The following is a 15,816-nucleotide window of genomic DNA, read 5'->3' as shown; positions in this document are numbered from 1 at the left end:
GGGCAAGGGATCAGCCAGGATGTGTACAAACTTCAAATTGCTGGCTACACCCCTGACTGAAGTCTACATAAATTATGTCCACCACGTTCCCATCATTTATTTCTTTTGTCATTCCTTCAAAGAACTCGGTCATATTCTGTCTGACAGGATTTATTCTTGGTAAAACCATTGCTGATCTTCTTTTAATAACCCCTTCTCCGATAAATACCCAGCGCTTTCATCCCTAATGATTGATTCTCGTATCTTAACTTTCAGCAATATATCTGAGGAGAGCTATTGAAAAGCAAGTTTCATCTCCTGAGGCAAGTTTAAAGATGAACTCAGGTGGCTCTATGCTTAAATGTCTGTGTATCTATTTATCATCTGTTAAGGTACAAACAGCTCATCATTACAACAACAAGCACTGAAGATGAAAACGATATCCTTCACTCAGTCAATCCTAAAGCAGGAATCAAGTGTCTGGAAAGAACAGTTTAACTTTTTTGAACATGAAAAGGAAAAAGCAACCCTTTATCACAGGCATTTTTTCTGTCAGAAAACCATTTCCCATCCTCTCCCTCAATGTCTGCTACAGCTAACACATATGTACTAAAAATGGGACTAGTTTGTTCTAATATAGACTCCCAAGTTTTATAGACTCAAGGTTCAAAAGGCACTGGTTTAACATATTTGATTGGTGAGACTTAACGACATAATAGCAGGCAATAATTGAGGCTGTAGTATATTCTAGTATTCACATTGAGTTAGTTACTGACAGGTTTATTTCCTTGTGTTTTAAAACCCAGAGAAACCCCCATGGTAGCTGCCCTTGCTGGTGCAAGTTTGCATGGCTGTGCCCACTCTAGAACTCGATAATGCAATTCCATGTCAGCATTTTGTCTGCCTCACTACTGCACTGATGAAGAAACTTCAGTTAGTCTGGAAATCAGCTCTGAAATTTTGACTGACACCATGCATGAAAATCACATTACCCTGGTTGTAAAAAACCTTCTCTGGCTACCTGTAAAGTACAGGATTATGTGTAAAGTCCTAGTTATTAACTTACAAGTCCTTAAATTGACTTGGGTTTGAATACCTCAGAGACATTCTGGAACCATACATCCCCAGTCGTTTTCTTTGGTCTCAGTCAATTGGATTAGTTCTTTTTGGCTGAAGACATTGAGCTACAGGGCATTTTTAGTGTTTGCTCGCTCCTCGTGGAATTCATTAACCATGGAGGTCAGACTGGCTGACTCTCTAACATGCTCTAAATCTGAACTTAGGTACACATTTTCAGATTGCTTATATTAGGGTGTATAAAAAGTATATGATTATCTCCACTAAGTTGCAATAGTTTTTCACATCTGTACATATCCTTGAGTGTCAGTATTTCAGAGCTAGAATTAGTCGTGTCTCAGGGTTATTTTTCCTCTGTGCACCACAAGAAAAAACCTACTTTGTATTATTGCAATTTTCCCAATAACTTTGTAAGGATCCACAGAGAAAAGACTTGGCAGATGGAAATTCAAAGCTTAGACAAGACATTCCTACTTTTAAAGCACATTTGACAACATGATCTAGATCAATATTTCCAGGAAGCACAGCAGATGAAAAAGAGAAAAACTATCTTTTTAAGTTTTTGAAGTATTTATTGCAAATATTATGAGCTTTTAAGATATTTATCACTTTTCCTTTTTCTCATGAGTACACACCCAAAGATGTTTCCTTAGTTTAGCTGGTCTGCACCACACTAAATGAGCGCTGAATTCAGACAGATAAAATTAAACTCTAATGTAAATAATTATTAAGACTTGATGGGATCATAATTTTACTGTACCAAGAGGTCTTCTTATGAACTCCTGTGTGGTGTGACGAGGCTTACGTTCCACAGTGGTACTGCAGGTGGACATATTTTAAATTATGAAAGCATAACAAACTTAAAAGGTTGACTAACAAGAGTCTAAGGGGATTTGATTTGACCCTTCCCCTGTGTCCTGGGGATAAGTCAACTGGCTGCAGAGAGGATGATGCAATCAAAAGAGGGAGGCATGGATGCAGTTAATCCATGAACGTGCTCTCTATATTGGTATATCATAGAAAGAACAATTCCCTATCAGCAGTGTATGAATAACTGTGTCTTGAGCTTGCATGCCAACAGTTATGGGTAGATGTCATCACTTTAAAAAATAAAAGCTGTTTCTGCAGACATGCAAGACAGATTGGTGAATTTGCCTGGTTTAAATTAGGCTGAGTGGTTCAGGATGGTGTAAGGAGAGGAAAGATATTTTAATAAAACCAGCCAAATCAAACCTTCCCTGCCCAATCGACTTTTCACAGAACAGGTTGACAGGGTATTAAAAGCTGTTCCATTGCATTCTGCATGTGAAAAGGGTGCCTAGCATCTAGATTTAATAGAGCCCTAAATAGCTATAGATAATTTATTCTAGTTATAGCTTTAAGTTCTGTTTTTCAGAGAATAAGAGTCTTACAAAAATGGTTTCCATGCAAATCAAAACCAGCTGAAAGCTTGCCAAGGCCAAGATGTAATTTAAGATGGCATTTAAGCTGCTCTGTCTTTTCTGTCTCTAGAGATATCATCATAAAATAAAAGAATTCATCAGGTAATGTTTTCTTCATTATTCAACTGCACAATTCTGAAGTGAAAAAGTTAATTAGGCATACAGTGCTGTCGACACATAGTTTATTAGGAGATTCTGATTAATTAGCTATGGTAAAAGGTTTTTATATAGTCATAATTAATTTACATTTCAGGAAAAAAGGAAAACAGACAGTACACAGATTTTAATATTTCTTCCCTCTGACAAATTTATCAAAGTAATTCTGAAGTTCTGTTGAACCTACTGCCCTTCATTGTTACTTTATACAGTGGGAAACAGACATCTGAGAGCACAACTAACACTGACTTCCCTGGGAGTCAGCTTAACACTTTCACACCATTTTGAAAAACGCATTTTTTTTCTGCTGAACCAGCAAATGAAACCACTGTGAACTGCTCACCAAGACAAATCTTGGAATACACTGAATCAGCAATGCAAGATTTGGATGTAACACACAAGTTGCCTTCTGCATTTTCATATTTTCTTTCTATACAATTGACCTGATTTATAGTAGGACTCAGGTAAAAAGTTGATTATTCCATATTGCTTTAATTTTGCATATTGTGTATTATATACCAGAATTAGACATATTCTCCTAATCTATTGTCATGTTAGCTCTGGACTCATGCTCACACTCAAGCCCAAACTCCCCTGACAGACCTCACAGGTGATACACATTGATTTATGCTTTGGCCAGCACTGGAATGAGTCACCACGTGCAGCAGGCAAAGAGAAGGATGAGACAAACTCAAGCAAATTCAAGTACATAGAAGAAATGTAACTTGTTCAAATAATACAGTAGAGAAAAAGTGAATCTTGACTCAAGCACAGACAACAAAGCTGAAGCCACAGAGTTTAACTGGTGTATCTTCACTGAATTACTGGCAGAGATTAATTTAATCCAAATAAAAGAAAAACAGAGAAAATCTCACTGATCTTTGAGACAATCTTTACACTGCATCACTGTTTATTGAGGTCTATTAGCCACAGCACCTACATACTACGATATAAAGACTCATTTTTTGTGAAATAAACATTATGAATCCATATTTGGATATGAGGCTAAGGGCAGAAGCACACATGCAATCACCAGATATTGGTCAGGGTTTGTAAATCACTTATTCTGAGAGTTAAAGTGTCCTCTGGGGATGTTCATCTACAACTCCTGGACACAGCAGGGCTGTCTCCAATAGAATTTGGCTCAATCCTTTGAAAATGCTCAGGCGGTGCTTCAGCCATGGGTAGAATTAGAAGGACTTCCAAAACCTCTGTTTCTACTTTTGTTTCCACAAAAACCTTAGTGATAAAAAGTAGTTCAGAAAAGCTGAATGCAAGATTCCAAGTAATGTCCATTCAGTTTCTGCTTAAGCTTATTTGATGCAGTCCATTATTCAGAATCATTTAGAGCTATAAAAAATGTTACAATAGTGAAGATTCCTGAATAAATAATTCTCAATTAAGTGTTAGCACCTAATTATATTAACTTATAGTAATTACTGATTCAATTAGGAAATTGAAGATTAACCTGAAAATGCAGACTGGCTAATTTATTTTTATGATAGCTATACACTAATAGCACATATAGTTGGGCTTCTTTGGGCACAATCAATGCAGAGTTAATTTTAACACTCTTTAGGAAGCTAGATTGTCTTGCCACACTTGAACAATATCTGACTAGAATACATACTGGATTGTGTCTGAAAAAATGCTCCATTTATAATTCCATAGTCTCATGAACCTTGCACAGAAATAGGGGAGGTAATAGACCTTGCTTTTTATCATCTCTGTTTATGGTTTTATTTTTTTCAGTCAAAATTTGCATGGGGCATTTCACGATATCTTAGAGTAAGTACAAGAAGCAAACATATTTCTTAATACATTTGTGTTCGGATTTTGTCTTGTGAATAGGAAAGTTAGAGAATGGGTCAAGCTTGGTTAGAGGGGTGAACAGGTTCAACTGTCAGTCCAAATGACATCAGTTAAGTATTTAGGGAAAGCTTTTGACTGTTAAGACCAGTGGAGTAGAGTAAGATAAAGATGATATAGTCAAGCTTTCTTTGGATTGTGTAAAATAGACTAGATGAACTTTAAAAGTCCCTTCCAGACCTCAGATTTTATGAAAGTGTGCAAAGTAAGACTTCTGGTGTTTTGATCTCTCATGTAATCTCATGTTTGCATATTTTCTTTCCATATGGGTATAACTAAGAGCAGAGTTTTGCCACTGATTGGTACTTTAAAGTTATGTGACTGAAAAAAAAAATAACTGCATGCCTTGGAATCCCAATCAGCTAACTTCTCCCAATCCAAATTTTCAGTGATGATTTATTTATTGTGCTACTTACAATAAATATCATGATTCTCAACTACAGAGATAACAAGCTGCATTAGTGAGTGGTGCATGTAGCATTTTTAAGAAGTAACAAAGCAGCAAAGATTACTTCACGTGTGCAGATTATGTATTATTTGTTAGTGTGTCACTTCCAGAACTCTTTCTTTTCCAAGGGAAAGTATAAAAAACATGTGATTAGCTATGACACTTTATATGTTAGCTTTTACCCAGATAAATGTCAGATTTAGGTAATCCTATAGGATCTATGCTTCAAATGCTTAGAAACATGACTCTGGAAGTTAAAGAAAATACATACATACATATTATTGAGATTAGTACACCAAACAGCACAGTCCTGCAGTAATAAAGTGTGGGGCAGATTGAGTTTAACAACCAGCTCTGAACATTTTCTATGTGAACCAGTGGAAACCAAGTATATGGGAAAAGGGAGTGGATTATTCACTAAAGGTGACTAATAAATGTATCATTGCTCCCTACTCCATCTCTATTTTAGCATGTTTTTTAACATTCAATTATATTCCTAACTCTCAGGAAGATAGAATATAGTACAGATGGCTTCCAAAAGTGACTGCTGTGGATAATTTCTTTCATTATAATGCATGGATTTTTGCACAAGTAATTGGTCTTTCCTTTAGCATCCCTTTTTGTTTATATTTTTAATAAGTTTGAAGAGAATATTTGAAAGGACTGCTGCACAGTACTTCTTTGGCTCTTACCTCATACAAGAACTGGGAAAACTTCAGGCTTTTGAGGTGTTTCCCTAATCAGAGTGTCAAACTGGAAAAATATAAAGAATATAAAGGTAATTTTAAAATGTAAAGGTAATTTTAAAAAAAGTAAATTTTTTCGTACAAACCCATTTATGTTTTGAAGAAATTCAGATTGTTCCATGATTATACATAAACCAGTCACTATCCAACACAATGTAAGCAAGTTTTATCGGAGCTCACTGTCCCTTTCCACTTCATGACTCATGTACTGCATGTTTCAGTTACTTCCAAGTAACTGAATACACAAGACACACTGTATTACTCTGCATTCTCATAAACACTAAATATTTTAAAAACTCTTTACTTTTAGGAAGTTGGCAATTAGAATGCATGAAAACACCATAGGGGAGGCAATTGAGATTTCCAATACAAGCCAGAATTTGACACTGGCTGTGTAGAAGTGTGAATAGCAAGGTTAACCTTGCACTCAACTCCTCCCTTTCCCATTGCTGCTAAAATCTCTTCCTTGCTGATGGTTAACTCACAAATGCAAAAATTACACACCTGTCTGCCAACCACACACAGCTGCACAGATCTCACTGCTGATCCAACCTGCAAAATGCAGCAGTCACTTCATGAAGAAACTCAAATCATTAAGCATTCTTAAGAAACAATATTTTATTTGCTAAGTGGTGCCTGCACCTCAAAAGAGGCATCCATTCTTTGGCACTCTGGATTAAAAGCATTGGATTCATTTTGGTCAGGCCAGCCTGACTTAGTATTTCTGAGTTTCATCAAGGGCCTGATACAAACCAGCTTGCATTTGATTCCTACACCAAAAGACAGGCTAGAAGAGTCACTCTTACTGGTGTCTACCCATAATAAAACAGTGGCAGTAAGGAAGGTGCAAACCTTCAAAAAAACCCCAAACCACTCAGAAATCCAAATCAGATAGATTTCTGCTCTTTACACATAGTTCAATATCTAGAAAATATGTGCTGGGGCTTTCTGACACTTTGAAATATATGAAAGTCAATATATGAAGAATTTAGAGTAGGAACAGTAAATTTAGAACTTAAAATACTCAACACTGATTTAAGTGAGCCCTTATCAAAATATGTATTTTCCTGGGGAAAAAAAAAAAGGAAGAAGCAGAGCAATACTATGCAGTTTTGAAGAGAAAAAAGGATGAAGAAAATTGGGTTCTTACAACGTAAATGATGGGCTGTTAAAAGATAAGAGATGCTGTAGATGATGTCTCCATCACTTAAACTACATCTTTCTCTTGGAATCCAGCTCTGTGTAAACTGCAAGTAGGTAAGACAATGCTTAATGAGAAAAGAATAGGATTCCATTTATTGTAAGCATCACATTCAATTTTTAACAACATTCCAACTGTAACGCTTTTGGAAAATTACTGTTGAAAAATGATGAGACACAATAAACCTATGGTTAAATGTGCTAAATCATGATGATCTGTTTTATGTAGAATTAAGAAGAAACATTTTCCAAAATGTGTGTTGATTTACAACCATTAATTCCTTTCTTTATGTAAACAAATAATTCTTCCTGACATGTTTATTTCTAATCAAAGACCATTTAAGATATTAAAAAAGAATTAAACAGCACTCACTTAACAATGTGTGTTCAGGGCCCTTTCATCCCCCCAAATATACACACCAATTACCTTACCTTTGCAGTGACTCTTCTATCCCAAAGAATCCCAACGTGCTTTGCAAATATAATTAACAATATGGCATCAACGTCCACTGTTGATATGCAACTGCTATTTCTGAAGCTGTCAGCACTTGGCAATACTGTGTAAATGTTTAAAACTAAAGTGAAGAATTGGTTATCAGACTAGGGGGCAAATATAGTCATTGAACTTGGAATTTGATCAGGATTAAGCCCTGGGGGTTACAACCCTGCTCTTTTTATTGCATTCCCAAGGTATCTTGATGGTTAGCATCCTTTAGCTGCACAATGAATAATGATGTTTGACTGGGTGACTGCATCAGAAGGAAGGATAATACACAATGAAAAAAGCTGGTTTATGTTTTCCTTTATTGTTTTCTTTTTAATATAAGAGTTCAAACATTTTTTTCCCAGGATACCTATTGGTATAATTAAAAGGAAAGCAGTTTTGGGGTAGGGATAGGTAAGGTAGTTGCAACTGTATCTTCTGGGTGCTGCTCACTGCACGTCCTTTCTGGACATGCCCCCTTTGAAGGGATTAGCAGCAGGCAGCTCCAGGCAGTCCCTGGGTATCAGCTGGCATGTCCCTGACACACTGTTGACAGTAAAATAAGTTGATTATTGCAGCCACAGAGGCCTGATGTTCTGGAAGAATCTCAAACTGGTCACTCAGGCTGGCCATACAGCCAACAAGGACTATCACACGATACACTGAAACACAGCACGAGGCATTGCAGCTGGAATACCCAACGACTGTGTGCTTCACAAATGGTGTTTTATGAAACAATAAATGGTGTTTATTTCCCCTGGTTATAAAAGAGGATCCGAGAATTCCTCGGTTGTTCCAAAAATGTAAAACAGGATCAGCAGTAAAAGATGTTGAAGCAGCAGCGTTTCCCTGAGAAGCAGCCAACTTAGAAGTGGAATATGGATTAGTGTCATCAGGAGCAGCAGCGAGAGCTGCACAGGCAGTCTGATGGGGCACTTCCTTCGCACATCATTCTGAGGCTCTACAGCTGAGCCACTCAGAAAATCACAGCTGAAAAAATTTTGTCCAGAGCTATCAAGCAGATTTGCACCTTCTCCACACTCTGAATTTTACAGGTTACTGAATAAAGATGAATGAATATCTTATGTAGCAGGTGGAATTTCGATCTCCTGAAAAGAAAAAAATAGCTCCACTACCATAAACAGCAATGGCATGAACTAGAGTTTGATGTGCCATACTGGGTCTTTGCAGAAGTCTGTAATCTCTTGTCGGATGAAAAAAATAAAAGCTCTTTTTAAACAATTCAGTCAATCTCTTCTTTATTTATTTATTTTTTCTTTATTTTTAAAAAATGCAAAAAGTCTCTAACGTTGTGATATAACAAGGAAACATTCAATGAATTTTCTTCTTTAACATGCCATTTTGAGATTATTTAAATATTCTTATTAAATATAAACAGAAAATATCCTAGAAATAAGCCCTCCACACTGATTCAGTGGTAGCATTAATTTCAGTCTCTAACTGGCTGCAGTCAACAAGCCTTCAGAGAGCTTGTGAATCTCTTCTCTTAGTGAAACTGGCCATCAAGATCAAAAACCATAAAGGCATTGATTACTGAATGATTGATGTCTGACTGGAAGACCAACCAATATTTATACTGGGAGTTTTTGAAGTGGCAAAATATATCAAAGCTCCAAAGGCTCAATAATGTGGGGTTTTTTTTCCAATTTTAAACCATTTGGAGTTACCATAGGGCAAATTTAGATCACCTGACAAGGCTCCATTTAAAAACAGTATTCTACAAGTCTGGGTTTACTTTCTAAGATGTCTCAAGGCAGGCACCTGAAATTGCAAGTACCGGAATACTTTAGAAAACATAAGCTTCTATTTCCAAAGCCCTGAAAGTTATTATTCTTGCTGACATCCAGACATGAAAAAGCCTTATTTATTCACCACACATACTCAGAACCACATGACTTTCTTTGCCCTTGTCTGGATTGAGTTGGATTTTCACAGTGCCCTTATTTCGGTCACTTAAGTTTGCTCCTATATAACTTTTTGTGTTCTTATTCACATTCTAAAAAAGTTGAAGAATTCAAAGTAATAAGTTTTCCAGTATGAAGATCTATAGCATTTACCACTACAAAATTAGCTTTTAAAGACCTTCATGCTACCTACAGGCTTAGTAATTCTTTTTATGCAAAGATTCCTTGTCTTGACATTGAAAACTTCCATCTGTTCTTCTGTTAAAGGTGAACTACCTCTGGCCATGAAGAGCCCTGCTCTGTAAGATGGAAAGGTAATGACAGACTATGAAATTCCTCCTTGGTCCATCCCATGGTGTAACATAATCCAAAGGCTTTTACTACCTGGCACATGCTGAGAGCAGGTGAAAAATATGACAATTCCTAATTTTAATACTAAAGAACAACTCTACCCAGAGAGTACTTTTACCCCTACATGTTATTCCTTTGTGCCATCAGGAAACAAGACAAGCTTCTGATTCTCAATGTGCAGATGGGAAGAAACACTGAGGGAGCAGGACCAAGTGACCTATCAAACCTGTGGGTGATATCAGCCTCACAAGCAGGAGCTCATAACTTCCAAATCAGGCCAGAAACTTCCAACTGTGTTCATAGGCCCCTTGGAAATAGTCAAATGGACCATAGAGTCATAATAACTATGCATTTAAATTAGCCAGTTTGCTATAATTGCAAATGTAATCTGAATTCTGTGTGTGCAATAAAATTTAGAACTACCTCAAATATGGTTCTCATAGCAGATTGCAATTTTTAGTTTCTTGACATTGTGTAGATGTCAGGAAAGGGTTACTGTGATCTCTATGTCTTTTAATATGCGCTAAAGATAAGTGAATCAAGATGAAAAAGTACAGGAACCATAGGCAACCTCATAATCCATACTCTCTGTGTTGTTCATTTCCTAAGGAGTGTTCTATATGAGGGAAATTATCTATATTATATGTATACTATAGCAGAACAGATCTATTTTCCATCTGCTACATTTTCCCCCCTTCAAACTCTACTCCCTCTGTTGGTACAATCAAAAGATGGCCACTTGTCCTCAAAGAGAAAAATACAGTAAACATCTAAATTTATATAATTTATTCCACGTTTTTCAGCAAAATACACAAAACATCAACATAATTATTATAGATTCTCAGAAATGAGTTAGGCCTTAACAGTTAGCTACCTCATTTTATTCTAAAATTCAACAAAGTCTGAGAAAATCTCTTTTTTTTATACAATCTTTTGGATATGTCATTTGCCATTTATATTTGATGGCCTTAAGGAAAAAAAAGTTACAAAAAGGTATTAATGCAAGTAGATAATAAAGCTGCATTCTATAAATCTATAGCAGCTTACAGTAATCGTTAAAGCATGCAAAACTCTTTCATCTATTCAAAAATATGCAGTGCACAGAATGCCTGCTAAGGTGCATGACAAGTCAGAGTTAAATATATATTAATAAATGAATTAGCTTCATAAATAATAGCCATAATGACATTTTAGGAGACAATAAGTCTGAGGATTGTCAGAAAATGGTTGATGTATGAGCTTCACGTCTCAGTGATTCTTCAAAATGAATAGGCTTTGCGAGATAGTTCAGACCCACGACCAGCCTATTTCCTTGAATAATTTACTTGTTGTCAATTTGTACAGCCACATTACACATGCAAATTGTGCTGCCTGTGCAAACACCACTTGGAGATGATAAAAACAAATTTACGAAGGCTATAGAGGAAGGATTTATTTCACTTTCTCGCCCAGGTCAAGCAATACATGTATCTGACGATTGTGTGTACCCAATTTTGTTGTAATTATATCAGCAAATTATTCTTTATAATCTTATTATTTTTAGCAGTCTCCTTGTGCTTGGGATAATTAGCTTTCTTCACTCAGTGTAAAAACAATTCAACTTGCCAGCTAGGCAGGGCACAGCTCCATTATCTGTTTTGGGTTTAAATTTATTCCCTATATTCTTGGACACTTTGTGTAAATTAAAAATTTCATAGTCCCTAATACTGTACACGCTGTTCATTCAGTGATGAATTAAGGTCCCTAAACCTCTACGTTTGCTATTAGATATCTCACCCACTTTATATGTTAATCTGTGCTAATGAATTCCACAACCCCTAGCCACAGCGAGATGACTAAAATTATTACCACTTACAGAGATATGCCTTTTTCATTTAAAGTTCAATTCAAATTGCTCCCATAAACAGTCTGCCACACAAAGATACCTCCTTTAAAGAAGAGTTACTTACCTGTAAGTAGAGTTCTCTGAAGGTAGCACTATCTGTGGATACACATTCCCAGCCACGTGACCCCTGGTTTGTGGCAGGGGGGAGTGGATCCATCCCTTGATAGTTAAGACTTTTTCCTCAAGGCACTTCATTACCTCTGCAGCTCCTGTGCCTCAAGGGTTGTTTATATCACAGCCTGTCAACACAACCACCCCGCACTTTTGGAAGGGCCTGGACCAGGCTGAAGAGCAGAGAGGCTCCTCAGAGTGGTGGCCATTGTGTTGAGGGAACATCTACACAGCAGCTCTGCACTGAGCAAATCTCAGGTGTGTGTCCTCTTTCCCTCTCAGGATTGCTACCTATGAGCCTTCGCTGCAAGAACAGCAAATCCACTGAAACAAAAACACAGAAGGCAACGAAAAAACTGGCACAGAATCACATGTGTAGCACTAGAGTCACGCAAGTGTCAGCTTGCCCATGGTGCAGCTTCTTGCACTTCACAGAAAGCCTGGCTACACAACCAAAATTCTACTGCTCTCAAAAGGAAAATAATTTAAATATTACATTTGTCTCAATAAAGGAGAACAGCAATACCCTCTGTTGAGCGATTGTGTTTCAAACCAGTAGAGGGCATTGGCATACACAGAGACTAAATAGGTTTGTTACAGGAGCTTGGAAAATCAGCTGTTATTTATAAAAATGAAACAATAGCACACTTCAAATACAGTACAAAGTAACAAAACTGGCCCTTCAAAGTTAAATCAACATAAAAAATAAAACGATTGAGATGCTTATAAGACTTTTCAATTATATAGACCTTTATTGCAGAACAAATACAAAACTAATTAATTTTATCTAATATCCTTGAAAAGTAGTTAAAACAGTGTTGTTTGTTTCACAAACTAAACCAAGGAGAGGTTAAGTACCATGCCCTAGCTCCATATCTGAGTGCCACATGAGCTGTAACACTCCCTATTGTACTTCTAAACAACGTCCATTAATACACAAAGCAAAATTCTTTGAGAGGTTAAGAAAACTGCTTTCTGATTCTTTTTGTGTAAAAAAAGTCAGGTGCCACTCCATTTGGTGATAGGTAGAAGGGTGTTTCTCTTCTATTCCAGAGAAATGCATCCAAGATCCCAACCCGGCATAAAGATTTTGTATTCATTACAACAAAATCAGGATTAATATACGTGGATCAATGAAATACGTCCAATACTAGGTGAAAACCTTCACATTGTAGTGAATTACATGACTTCAGGTTCCATAAAACATATCCTGCACTCAAAATAACAAATGCAGCAGCAGAGGGGTCAGATTAGAAAACACAACAGTCCCCACACCCCAAGGGAACACCAAAGGGATGAATAAATGCTGTGGCACAACAGAAGTGAACTTCACACCCTCACTGCCTGCACTGGATGGGACCCAGCCCAGTCAGGTTGAGTTTGGTATGGGTACATCTCCAACAGCTCACTGATGCTTTTGCCTTCTGCAAAAAACTTATTCCAGAGAACCCAGATCATCAGCACTTTGAAGTGCTTACACTTTTTTGTAGACCTACACTGCAAGATTAATTTGTTCCTTGCCTTGACCCTCTGAAATCCAGTGCAGCCCTGATCATGTTCTTTTGATGCCCTGGAGTCCAAATGGGCTCAAAACCTTCACAGTTTATGCTCACAACAGACAGGGGTGATGAGAATTCTTCCACCTGAGAGCACTGAAATTGAAAATACCTTGTTCATTCCTCACAGGAATCCTGTGGCAAGAATGGGAACTGAGTACAGATCTTCCAAGCTTCAGTCTGGAATTTTGAACAGGTCTTACTTCCTCCCTGAATTCCCACTGTGTGTTAGTGCTTTAGAAATGCCTTTTTTTAAAGAGTAGACAAAGCAACTGGTTCATGGGCTGCTGATGCTTAAAACCACAGACATATCTTTCTGATTCTGTGGTCAGAATTTTCATCAAAAAGCAAACCTCAGAGGAGCAAGGACATTGTAAATGGTGCCATGAAAATACTCTCATTAAAGCTCAGGGCTTGATGCTACATTAATCAGTTATGTACTTCTCTGCAATAAGAAAATTTAGAAACATCTGGGCAGACTTGCTTAGATCTTATATAGCAGAATATGTGGAAAAAAGCCATCTGTAAACCTTTTAACTGACTTTAAATGTTCATTAGACCATAACTATTTCAAAGGATTGATAAAAAGTATATTTTAAGTTAGCATCAAATTAAAAGTTCAGGAAAGAAAACTCAGAGGCTATTTTATTGTCTTTACATCTCTCTTTCAAATCATACTAATTTTCCTTTCCAACACTACTTTATTGTATTAAATATAACCATGCTAGAAAAATTTCTCATTATGTTAGCAAAAATGAATACAAGGTAGATAGTATACTAACACAATGACTGTAATCTGCTAATACAATAAGGCCTTCCTATTATGTTTAAAGAAGAATCCAGTTCTTGATCATTTTGACACAGTTTGAAAACACTGTTTCAAAAGGATAGAATGGAAATATGGAATATTTCACTGCTTAAGAAAAAGCTTCTTATGTCTTCATTTACTGCTAAAAAACCAGATAATAATGGAAAATTTATATTGGAGTAGATTTCATTTCTGCACTAGGGACTTGGGTATATTTTGTGGAAATAAGCATGTACAGGAGTATTTGTGATTAGCTAAACATGTTTTCAAACCTATATCCAAGGAACTAGTTCAGGCCTTCAGTGTGTTCTATAGCTGGCCTGAAAATGTGAATTGCACTGTGAGAACCTGCCATGGGGACCTGGCATACACACAGCCAGCAGCTTTTCTGGGATCTGACAGCTCTCACCACTTCTGTGACTGGTACTCAGGAAGAGAGTTCCAAAAAGAACCCAAAATACATCTGACAAAGTACACTATCAGAACTGAGACTCATGGTAGTGTCTGTAAATATCCCACAGCAGGTAAAGGAAGAAATAAAGACGGATAAAGAAAAAATTGCCAAGAACCTGACAAATCATAGAGATCCTGGAAGATTCAAATTAAATTTGTTGTTACATTTAATTGCAGCAGTCCTTCCTTCTAAAGTTCAAGTCATTTTTAATAACAGCATCAGAAATATCTAAGCTGTAATTACTGTGGTGTGCCAGTTTGATGTTCCACAGGAATCTCAAAGGCATGACTCGTTTCATTCATGAGAGTCATTGCTTGGCAAGTCTCCAGGACAGGAATTCAAGTGAGAAAGGAAATTAGATCAGTTGACCAAAAGGAAATAAATCAGATTATTTGAATATTTGCTCAATGGGGAACAGAAAAATGCCATCGGAAAAAGTCGACACTGAATCAAGCATTGGCCACAATAGCAGCCCTCACAAATTTGATGTAGGGACATCAGGGCTGGTCACAAGGTTGTGCTGCCTTCTATTTTCTTCTGCAGATAAAAAGACTTTACACATTATTTCAACACAAAAACCCAGCAGCAAGTTGCAAATTCTAATAAGTAGCCAGCAAACTCTTTTGTAGTTTCATCAAGCACTTACTTTGTGAATACAAACACTTCTGGACTGATGAAAGTCCAGCGGGAGCTCCTGCCACCATTTTTCCTATGGAAGAACCTGTGAGAAGTCGGAATTTTTTGTGGGAGGATTGGAGACTACCCTGAAAATGTGGCTTTTAAAATGACAAAATCATTTAATTTGTAATTATAAAATACAGTTAATGTGGATATTTGAGCACTTCATTTGTACGCACCACCAGTGCCATTCTTGCTACAAATTGCTAAAAAAGGAGCATGATGTTTGGATACAAATTGTGTACTGAAATTAAACTTGCCTTCTGAAAATGTATCCCTACCAAACATATAAATTTACAGGTCATAAAGATGTCACACACCTTTTAATTTTTTGAGTGTGTTCAAATTGGGTCACATTAAGAAAATATCGTTCAGTCTAATGGTCTAACAATTCACTAGAACAAATGACAATGAATACCCAGTATCAATACAGTTATTAATTACCAGTTATCTGTGTACCAAATACAACCAATTATTCAATGTAAATAAAATAACTCTCTTAAAAATTGATTTCCCAGATGAGAGGAAAATCTAGTTAGCAAGCTGAGTGTGAAATTTACATGTAGTTCATGAAAAAGTGATTACTTACGGAATTAATTGATTTTAGAAATGAATCTGAGGATGTAAAATTATGGCATAGAAGGAAA

Source organism: Camarhynchus parvulus, chromosome 6 (assembly GCF_901933205.1).
Source record: "Camarhynchus parvulus chromosome 6, STF_HiC, whole genome shotgun sequence".
In the NCBI taxonomy this organism is placed as follows: Eukaryota; Metazoa; Chordata; class Aves; order Passeriformes; family Thraupidae; genus Camarhynchus; species Camarhynchus parvulus.
Note: the sequence above shows the minus strand (reverse complement) of the source record.